The 10,551-nt window shown below is 37.3% G+C and overlaps 1 pseudogene across 1 annotated transcript in view; it reads left to right on the top strand.

Moving 5' to 3' along the window:
- Positions 1-1,321, top strand: part of LOC143863376 (alcohol-forming fatty acyl-CoA reductase-like) — a 20,197-nt pseudogene extending 18,876 nt beyond the window's left edge. The window contains exons 9-10 of the transcript XR_013240870.1: positions 1-106; positions 999-1,321. The exon at positions 1-106 is cut by the window's left edge and continues 22 nt beyond it. The product of XR_013240870.1 is annotated as an alcohol-forming fatty acyl-CoA reductase-like (transcript). The remainder of the gene's footprint in view (positions 107-998) is intronic.
- Positions 1,322-10,551: the final 9,230 nt, after the last annotated feature.

The raw sequence follows: 10,551 nt of genomic DNA, 5'->3' as shown, positions 1-10,551 counted from the left end.
TATTTTTCCAGCATTTCAATCGTTTATACCGAGATTCAAGTCGAAAGTACAACTTCATCATGCGTTTGATGGGTCTATATGAACATTTCTTTTTTTTCAAAGGAAGGTATGTGTACTCCCTCTTGCGTATGGAAATTATAAGATGTTAGTACAAGCTGACCCATCAAAAAAAAATGTTATTAAAAGCTGCATGTGTTAGAGGATTTCCGAACTCTGGGGTTCTAAAGAATAGAACAATTTAGTTTTTTTCTAAAAAAAGGATAAGATTAATTTTTGTGTTCTATGTGGGCATTTTAACTAACTTCGTGGAGGGAAATGGAGTCACTTATGTGCTCCTCTGAATGCTTTTTCACATGAATACATTCCCACTGCCAAGTTACCAAATTCAAAAGTATATGTTTTCACTGTAAAAGTAAAGGAAAATTTAAAAAAGCTACTGATATTTACACCACCATGTTTTGATAATGAGACTAAACACTCCTTTTATTCTTTAACCAGTTGTCAAAGGCAATTACAATTACAAAAAACCTCTCACCTGCCAATTTAAAAAGAAAAGACAAGGTGAGTTAGTCTCATTATCAAAATATGGTAGTGCAAATATCAGTAGCCTTTAAAACTCAAATTTTAGGGTAATATTTTTTTTTTAAATAGGGAAAATAAATGAGGCATAATGTTGAGAGGGATTTGCTAGGGACCATCGCAGAAGGCATTTCGTGGACAGGCTGTTGCATGAGATTGCAGCCACATAGGCTCACTTTTTGTCCTTTTCATTTAATTGCTATTAACTATATAATTTCTATGACTATTACAACCGTTATTTTCAAGTAATCATGATTAAATTCAAAGGCATTTGAATATAAGATTACATGTAAATTATTTTAAAGATAACCAAAGAAACCCGTAGTATTCTTCTAAGTTAGAAATATATAATCTAAAATGATTGGATCACATGCTCTCAAAATTGTTTAGTGTTTAACGATCCCAAGTATGTTGCACAGATTCGACGACTTCAACTCAGAGAAGTTTAGGGCAGCGATGAAAGATGATGGCATGGTAGATGGGATGTTTTGTTTCGACCCCAAGTGCATCGATTGGGAAGAATATCTCATGAAAATTCACATCCCAGGTGTTGTAAAATATCTACTCGAATCAAAATTAGTAAAATAGTTGTGAGGTCACGCATTGATCGAACTCTACTCAGCTTATGATTATGCCATTCTACTGAATGTGTAATAAGGTAAAACATGTACTCATATGTTTTCACTAGTTGCAGTCCCGTGATGCACGCACGGGGCAAAAGAATAAGAACACGATTGCCAAATTTGATTGCCCTAAGCGTAATTTGGTTCTAACTTATCAGCTGTTTAAAAGGAGAATAATGCGAATTGAGAATAATGCGCATACGAATAAATAAGAGAAACATATGAGAAATGAAGGCCATAAGGAATAAAATGCCATCTAAAGAAATGAAATGATGCATTCACACACTCATATTGGTTCTAAACCATTTAACATTTCCCATAAAGGAAAACAACTGATTGGTGATTTTTAACCTGAAAAACCAAATTCGTATACCATTTCTAATATTGTTTTGATGACAACAACTGTAACCACAGTGTTTTATGAGATCATTTCATAAATAAAAACTTCAAACAACAACAATTGATGCCATAAAGCAGTCAATAAATTGAAAGCTAAAAAAGTTTAAAATTACTTGCGGGAACAGTATCACCAAGCCTATAAAATTGAATCTGAACCTTAGACTATAAAATTTATTTTAGGAGATTAAGAGTAGTTTCCAAAGCCTTGAAATAAGACTTAAAACAATAAGAGACTACGCGTGATCCCAAGACGACTTGTCGAAGCCTAATAACCTTGGCATGTATCTTTTCATCTCTTCTACAATTTGTAGCTGTAGGATGGCGAGGAAGCGGAGGAAAAGTTTTTTGAAAATCTGTACTTGGTTACCTTACGCTTTTGCAAAGATCCATCCACATTCATCTTGGTTTCAAGATCCACTTCAGCCCAACTATCTTCTTTTCTGCCGGAGGATCAACCAACTCCCATCACACTGCTAAACAGATTGAGTCCGGATTTGAAATACGCTAAAAGTGCAAAAAGATGTCAAAAGTGTAACTGCATAAAAAAACGTCAATAAGATGTAAAGGTGGTGTCAAAAAGTAGCATTGTCCAAGCCTACATTTTCACGATTATTGAAGGAAATACAGTCACTTAAGTTGATCAAAAGATGTCAAAAAGGTAACTGCATAAAGAATTCTCACTCCAATCAAACCCCCTTCTCATGTAGACTACTAATCCCAATTTATGTTAAGAAAAAAATATAAATAGTAGAGATTGGTGGACTTTAAAACATTGTATAGATGTGCCACACAAATACTCCATAGAGTAGTTCACTATAGGCCAATTATATCACCGTTGGATCAAGATCAAATGGTGATGGCTAGCGGGATCCATTTGCTTCATTTTTCATGAAGAAAATAAGTAACTGATTAATGAATCAATAAAGCATGTTCAGACTGAATTTCCTTTGAAATATCAGTCGGTTCCCTTGGACAGAACAGCACATAAACTCAGAAGAAATGAGATAATTCTTATAAAGAGAATCCAAACCTTCATTGAGAACAGAATCCAAACCAACAAAATCATAAGCCTGTAACATAGCATGCTCCTATCCTAAAACATATAACAATCATAAAAAATCAACAATGTTTCAGTCCTAGAAAAAAGTAGTGAAACCTTATTTGAATCCAAACACACGTATTTGTGGCTGTAATAACCCAGGATGATATGTATTTCCAGATAACCTCCTTCCTGTCACGTAAAGAATTCAATTCATTTCACATTAACATAATGGGAAAAAACATATAAATATGGAATAAGAAACTGGATATCTGAAAAATAGCTCAGCGGCATAATCCATCGACGACACCTACACACTTCACATATATGTATTTTTATATATGTGCCAGGAAATTTGAGGTAGAGTTAATCATTTAACCAAACAAAGCAGGTTTGTAAAAGGTGCAGCGATGCAAGAAAGAGGCTGCAATGAGTTGTGTGCAGAATATACCAATACTAGGACAATGAAATTGGGAAGTGATTAACATGTATTACTTAATTGTGTCCAAAATCCTAGGAAATATAAAAACAGTACTTTGAGGGAAAATCCTCGAAAATATGAAGCATAGAATAGACTCATTAAAAAATTGCATCCATAATCTTACCAAGAAGCCCTGCTGATACCGTTCGGATCGTCGATCGCAATCCTTAGGGTTGTGGAAAAAACACAAGAAGTAGAACTCTTGCTAAATGCTTAGAAAAGCTTTCTTTTTTTAACCAAAAACTATTATCCCCTCTTTGCTCATTCTCATTGATATATTTGGAGATACAAGAAGTAAATGAGATACATGGAAAATGACATACCAATAACTTCTCTACCTATTCTCAATACCCTATAATAACTTCTAGGACAATTTTCATGACAATACCATTTCCTAAGTAGTCAAAGTACAAACCCAATAAGTCTTAACAAAGTCCCTATAAATCATTAAAGAAAGATTTAACTAACACATACTAAAAACTAGACATAGTAATTGCTTATCTAAATTCCCATGCAAAACCCAAGACCAAGTCAAACCACATGGATGTGCCACATGGATGACAAATGGCATTATCCTACGGTGCCACTTGGATATGCCACTGTATCATTCTCCCCTGGTTGAACGTCAACTCGTCTCTGAGTTGACCGAGTTATTTTCATGGTATGAGATAAGATCAGAAACATTGAAAGTAGCTGAAACACCGTAATCACCAGGTAATTCAATCTTGAACGCATTATCTCCAATTTTCTTTAGCACTCGAAAATGACCATCCGCACGATCTTAAAGCTTGCCAAAATTCCCGGGTGGAAAACGCTCTTTGCGAAGATGAACCCATACAAGATCTCCTTCATTGATATCAATCTTTCTCCTATGCTTGTCTGCTCGTGCCTTATACTTTTGGGTGTTCTTTTCAATATTAGATCGAACTCTTTCATGAATTTTTTTAATCTCCTTTGCTCTTGCCTCTGCATCGCCGCTCAACTTAGTAGTAATAGGAAGAGGAACTAAATCAAGAGGACCTTGAGGATTACACCCATACACTACTTCAAAAGGACTAGCACCGGTGGTGTGGCTAGTGGAGCGATTATATGCAAATTCGGCTTGTGCAAGAACAAGATCCCATTGCTTCTTATTTCCTCCTACATAACTCCGAATGAGGTTGCCAAGAATTCGATTGATCACCTCCGTTTGACCATCGGTTTGAGGATGGTGAGAAGAACTAAATTGGAGTTTAATCCCCATCTTCGCCCATAATGTTCTCCAAAAATGACAAACAAATTTTGGATCCCTATCCGATGTGAAAGTTTTTCGAATACCATGCAACTTAACAATTTCTCAGAAGTAGAGATCGGCCACTTTGGATGCATCATAAGTCTTTTCACATGCTACAAAATGAGTCATCTAGGAGAAACGATCAACAACCACCATGACCGAATCTTTCTTCCTTTGGGTTCAGGGAAGGCCCAAAACGAAGTCTAAACTCACATCTTCCCAAGGAGCTTGAAGAATGGGAAGGGGAGTATAGAGACCCACTTTGATACCGTTAGAATCGACGATCGCAATCCTTAGGGTTGTGGAAAAAACACAAGAAGTAGAACTCTTGCTAAATGCTTAGAAAAGCTTTCTTTTTTTAACCAAAAACTATTATCCCCTCTTTGCTCATTCTCATTGATATATTTGGAGATACAAGAAGTAAATGAGATACATGGAAAATGACATACCAATAACTTCTCTACCTATTCTCAATACCCTATAATAACTTCTAGGACAATTTTCATGACAATACCATTTCCTAAGTAGTCAAAGTACAAACCCAATAAGTCTTAACAAAGTCCCTATAAATCATTAAAGAAAGACTTAACTAACACATACTAAAAACTAGACATAGTAATTGCTTATCTAAATTCCCATGCAAAACCCAAGACCAAGTCAAACCACATGGATTTGCCACATGGATGACAAGTGGCATTATCCTACAGTGCCACTTGGATATGCCACTGCATCATTCTCCCCCGGTTGAACGTCGACTCGTCTCTGAGTTGACCGAGTTATTTTCATGGTATGGGATAAGATCAGAAACATTGAAAGTAGCTGAAACACCGTAACTAACACATACTAAAAACTAGACATAGCTATAAATCATTAAAGAAAGACTTAACTAACACATAGTAAAAACTAGACATAGTAATTGCTTATCTAAATTCCCATGCAAAACCCAAGACCAATTCAAACCACATGGATGTGCCACATGGATGAAAAATGGCATTATCCTACAGTGCCACTTGGATATGCCACTGCATCATTCTCCCCCGGTTGAACGTCAACTCGTCCCTGAGTTGACCGGGCCATTTTCATGATATGGAATAAGATAAAAAAATATTGAGAGTAGCTGAAACGCCATAATCTTCGGGTGATTGAACTCGAAACGAACCATCTGCACGATCTTGAAGTTCGCAAAACTTCCCTTGTTCAAGAAGACTCGTCCTCGAGTTTTGATGTGTCGAAGAATCTTAAACTCTTGATGAACAAATCCTACTACATAATTTTAAAGGCGAAAATAGAATATGTCTCCATCTTGAATATGCTTGAATTCATGAAAAAATGCTATAGCCTTCGATGTCAGATCGAATAAAATGGATCAATGTAATTGGATGAAAAAATCGATGTAATTCTTTTCCATTTACCCATCTCTTCAATATCCATCGGTTCAGTTAATATGTTGTCCAATCCATTTCCTTTGGTGATGAATTCATTAAATTGTCGAGGAAGTTCCTTGTGCTCCTCATTAGCTTCAACATCAAGTAGAGCATAAGATATGCCATTACCCTTGGTCTCTTGATCAAATTTGTTCTCGTAAAGAAGATAGTTACTCTCCTTCACTTTCTTGAACCATGCAAGTTCAAAATTCATAGGCTTCATCTTGGTCTCAAGATTGACATTGCCGACCATCTCTTGTGCCACCACATTCTCACAACGCCCCTTATCAATGATAAGATTGCACAACTCTTCATTTGACATATATCCTTTATGAAAAATATTATGCGACAACCCGTGAGGATTTTCTTCTACTTTGGCCGTATTCATAGCATTCCGAATAACTAATGCCTCGCCACGATTGTTCCAAATGATCTCATCACTCTCCTCATCATTGTAGTCATCAAAATGTGGTTGTTCATCAAGAACATTCAATACAACAGAAGTAGGGCATTCAATGAAGATATCTGATCGTATCTTTCCTTCAAACTCGGAAACCTCCTTCTTAAAGTTGGTGAAGCGTTGACGTAAAGGGGGATGTCTCGAAGAAGAACCGTCACTCTCTCCTTGGCGTTGGTGTGGCCGAGCGAAAGGGTTGACGTCCGACTCCGATCCATTGTTTTCCTCCTCATCTTGAGGCTCTTGAAGAGCTAACCTCTCGGTGAGGGTTTCGACTTGACGCATCAATTCCTTAACAATATGACGGACAACATAGACAATTAATGATAATAATCTAAAGAAACATCAATCCAAGATAATAGACAACATTATCAAAAGAAACATGCACAGATGGTTCAATTCTATAATAGAAAACTTAGGGTCGGACCGGGTCTGGCTGACCCGAGGTATTAACCCTAAACCCGACCCGACCCTGAGTCAGGGCCTAAAAAATGAACCCTGACCCGCCCTCAAGGTTGGAAAATCCAGCCTAGACCCTGTTCGGGCTCAGGGCGGGTCAGGGCTGACAGGGCCAAACTTGTACCCCTAGTAGGAGACCTTGGCAATTTGACAGGGATTCCACTCATAAGAGAAGAGAGAATGTCTTCGTTGTTCGCCAAAACAACAAGAGTTATGCACTTCAACCTATGGTGGATGAGAAGAACTCCAAAGCTTTTCAAGTGGAGGGGCAATCGTGTTTTGCGGTAAAGGAATCACTTGCCAAATCTGAGAAGAAAGAGATACGTGATGGCGTCAAAGAGAAGCAAAAGAAGCCTACTCCTCCTAAAATTAAGTACAACACGGAAAAACCAAAGCATTGGCGTGTGAAAGTCTTTGAAGTTGGAGGTGCTATGGCGACATTACCAATGAACTCGAGGTCGAGTTCTCCTCAACTGGAGGAGAATGAAGTGGGCTTCGAGGCATTGAAAAGCTGTCGTTGCAAGGAGTTGAAAAGCTGCCCAAATTGCACGCCTCTTTCTAAAATTAAGAGAATAAAGAAGGAAACATATCTCTTTCCATGCTTAACCAATCCAAAGAGGAAAGCTCCTCGCGTCTTTTTTATTTCGGGATGGATTTGAGTCGTAGGTTTGAGAGTTATTAATAACAGTTAGATTAAATCAATTAGTCCTAGTTAGGGTTGAAGTTATTGTCTTCCTATAAAGGCCTACGTGCAAGGGTTGTTGCATGGTTTTCTTTGTTTTATTGATTTAAAAGAAAAGAAGAAGTTTCTTCTTGTTTGGCTCTATTTTTCACGGATTCTTAGAACGCCCTTCATGATTTCGAAGGTTTTACCTTATCGGTGTCTACTTCGTTCAACCCCAACTCGTTCTTCGCGCTTCCGGCTACGCCGAGAAAACAAGTATGTTTTTTTTTAAAATGGTGAATCTTAATTACATTGAAAAAGGCATGATGTAGGCGATCATGGAGACCAACAGTAACATTACAATGAAAGCAGACAAAGCACAACCAATGAAAAAACCTCACGAGAGGAGTGAATCGAAAATCTCTAGTTCCGTTCTAGCCACTCCTCAAGCAAGATGATCCGCTTCTTCATTCGACGACCTCCTTACGTGATGAAATTGGACCGAATGACCATCGACCCGATCCAAGATCTCATCAACGAGCTCTTAAAATCTCTTAGGGTGAGGATTTATGATTGACCTTCCAGTCAACTGATGACATTTAGGGAATCCCTTTCCACAATAAGATTGTCCATGTCTCTCTCTGACAACAACCTTATTCCCTTATTCCTTGAAGGATTACCCTCACTTCCGTTTCATCGGAGTCTGTAGTTCCTATAGGACCTGAAAAGGCCCACTTTGTGGTACTATTCTCATCTCAAAGAGTACCTCCAATACCTGACGGCCTGTGCTTCCCAAACTTAGCCATCAAAGTTTAATTTCAATCTCCCAGGGTCAGGTGTGGTCCATCTAGGTGCAACTATATCTTCTTTACTCATGACAGTTTCTTTCTATCGTCTTTTTAGAACTAAGGTTGTATAAAGTGAAAAATTAGGGAGAACTTTAGCCGAAGAAATTACTAAGGTGATGATCCTGGAGAAAGAGATAGAGGCATTTTTAACCACATTCTTAAAAGTGTGAGCATTCCTCTTTTCCCATAACACCCATATGGAAGCCATCAAGGCCAGGTTCCATAAGGTTTTGCCGTTTCTTGGCCATGGCACAAAACTCCAACTATCCAGAAGGTTTGACATGTGACCTTGAAAGACCAAGAAATCCCACAAAGGATTAGTACAAAATCGTATTGACGTGTTCAAACATTATTAAATCCCAAAAATCGGGTCAAAATTTTAACATCCAAACGATGGGGTATTTTTTCAATTTTAAAAATTCATAAATTTTATCATGTCCAAACATTATCAAATCCCAAAAGTCAGGTAAAAAAATCCCATAATTTGGTCTCTAAAATTTTTTCATTGCATCAGGCACTGGTCAACGCACTGGTCAACACAGCCATTTTTCATCGTTTTAGTTGATAGCGATTTTCTTTTAAGTAAATATGGGCTCTTTTACATATTTGGTTCATTTAAATGTTTCTTAGATTTTTCTAACAATTTTAATTTTATTCATATTTTTAACTATTAAAAAAAATCCCTCCGTCGTAAGTAGGGGTGCAACTCGGTCAGGTTGAGTCGGGTCAGGTTTTTTCACGTTGATGCGTTGTAGGAAAAAAAACAAAACTTCACACCAAAATTCTCTAAATTTATGTAATCAAGTGTATAAATTTAAGAAGGGAACTATGTTTCCACATCACAAACATGATCAACTCAATGAAAACAATTATATCAATATATTGAAAAATAATTTGCTATGTTATTCAAGAGATAATTAAAAATGTCATAGTACACCTACATAAGTCGGGTCGGGTTTCAGGTTTCGGGATTTTTTTTCTTTAAATCCGACCCTACCCAAGATTGAGCCGGGTTTATAAACTAAAACCTGACCCTACCCAAGACCCATGATTTCTAAACCCAACCAATGCTATTTTCGGGTCGGGTCGATGCGGGTCGGGTAAAACTGTAAAACCCGACCCAAGTTGCAACCCTAGTCGTAAGGGAACGAAAAGTTTCGAAAGAAATCCGAACAAAATGACTGAAATGACCGCAATGTTCCGGACTAATTTGTGAAGGTTTATACACGTCCATTTTACCTCCACAAATCGTAGGGTTGGGATGATCCTATGGATCTAATTTTTTGTGGACACCCTATCTATGTGAGGACCATTCATATGAATTGTTTGGATCACCCAAACAATGTGGGCCGCTACTGTATCTTAAGGTAGTGTGTAGGTAACTTACCTACACAAGTGTGTAGAAAATGTTCTCTCATATGTATATATATATATATATATTACATTAAAAATATAGGGAGATAATATTTTCACTCCCCTGCATTACGCATGGGCCCCCTTATAACGTGAATTGACATGAAAAGTGGGCAACTCTTTCGATTTTTGACGTAAAGCCACGCTATAATTTGTTGGGCGCTGACATATATACTATGTGCTCAGAATATATTCTCCATTGGATCGATGATCCCATTCCTCCATTGTTAACGTCGGTATCAAATGTAAATATATATATATATATATATATATATATATATATATATTTATATTACATTAAAAATATAGGGAGATGATATTTTCACTCCCCCTCATTATGCATGCGCCCCCTTATAACATGATTTGACATGAAAAGTGGGCAACTTTGACGCTTTTTGACGTAAAATCACGTTATAATTTGTTGGGCCCTGACATATATACTGTGTGCTCAGAATATATTATCCATTGGATCGATGATCCCATCCCTCCATTGTTAACGTCGGTATCAAATGTAAATATATATATATATATATATATATATATATATATATATATATATATATATGAGGAAACTGTTGGTGAGCTTAAGCTCACCAAACTTATGGTGAGCTAGCTTGCCCAATCACATGGGGGCCCACTTTGTTAGGATGATCCAAACCATTCATTTGAAAGTCCCTTACATAGATGGAGGGTGTACCAAAAATCAGCTCCATAGGATCATCCTAACCCCTCCATTTGTGGAGGACAAAAATGGACAGACACAAATCTGCCCCATTTTTGTCCTCCACAAATGGAGGGGTTAGGATGATCCTATGGAGCTGATTTTTGGTACACCCCCTATCTATGATAAGGCCTTGCAAATGAATGGTTTGGATCACTCCCCAAAATGTGG

Source organism: Tasmannia lanceolata, unplaced genomic scaffold, assembly GCF_043159265.1.
Source record: "Tasmannia lanceolata isolate RefF3 unplaced genomic scaffold, GAP_Taslan_0.1 ptg000044l, whole genome shotgun sequence".
NCBI lineage: Eukaryota > Viridiplantae > Streptophyta > Magnoliopsida > Canellales > Winteraceae > Tasmannia > Tasmannia lanceolata.
Note: the sequence above shows the minus strand (reverse complement) of the source record. Positions and strands in the feature narration are given on the sequence as shown.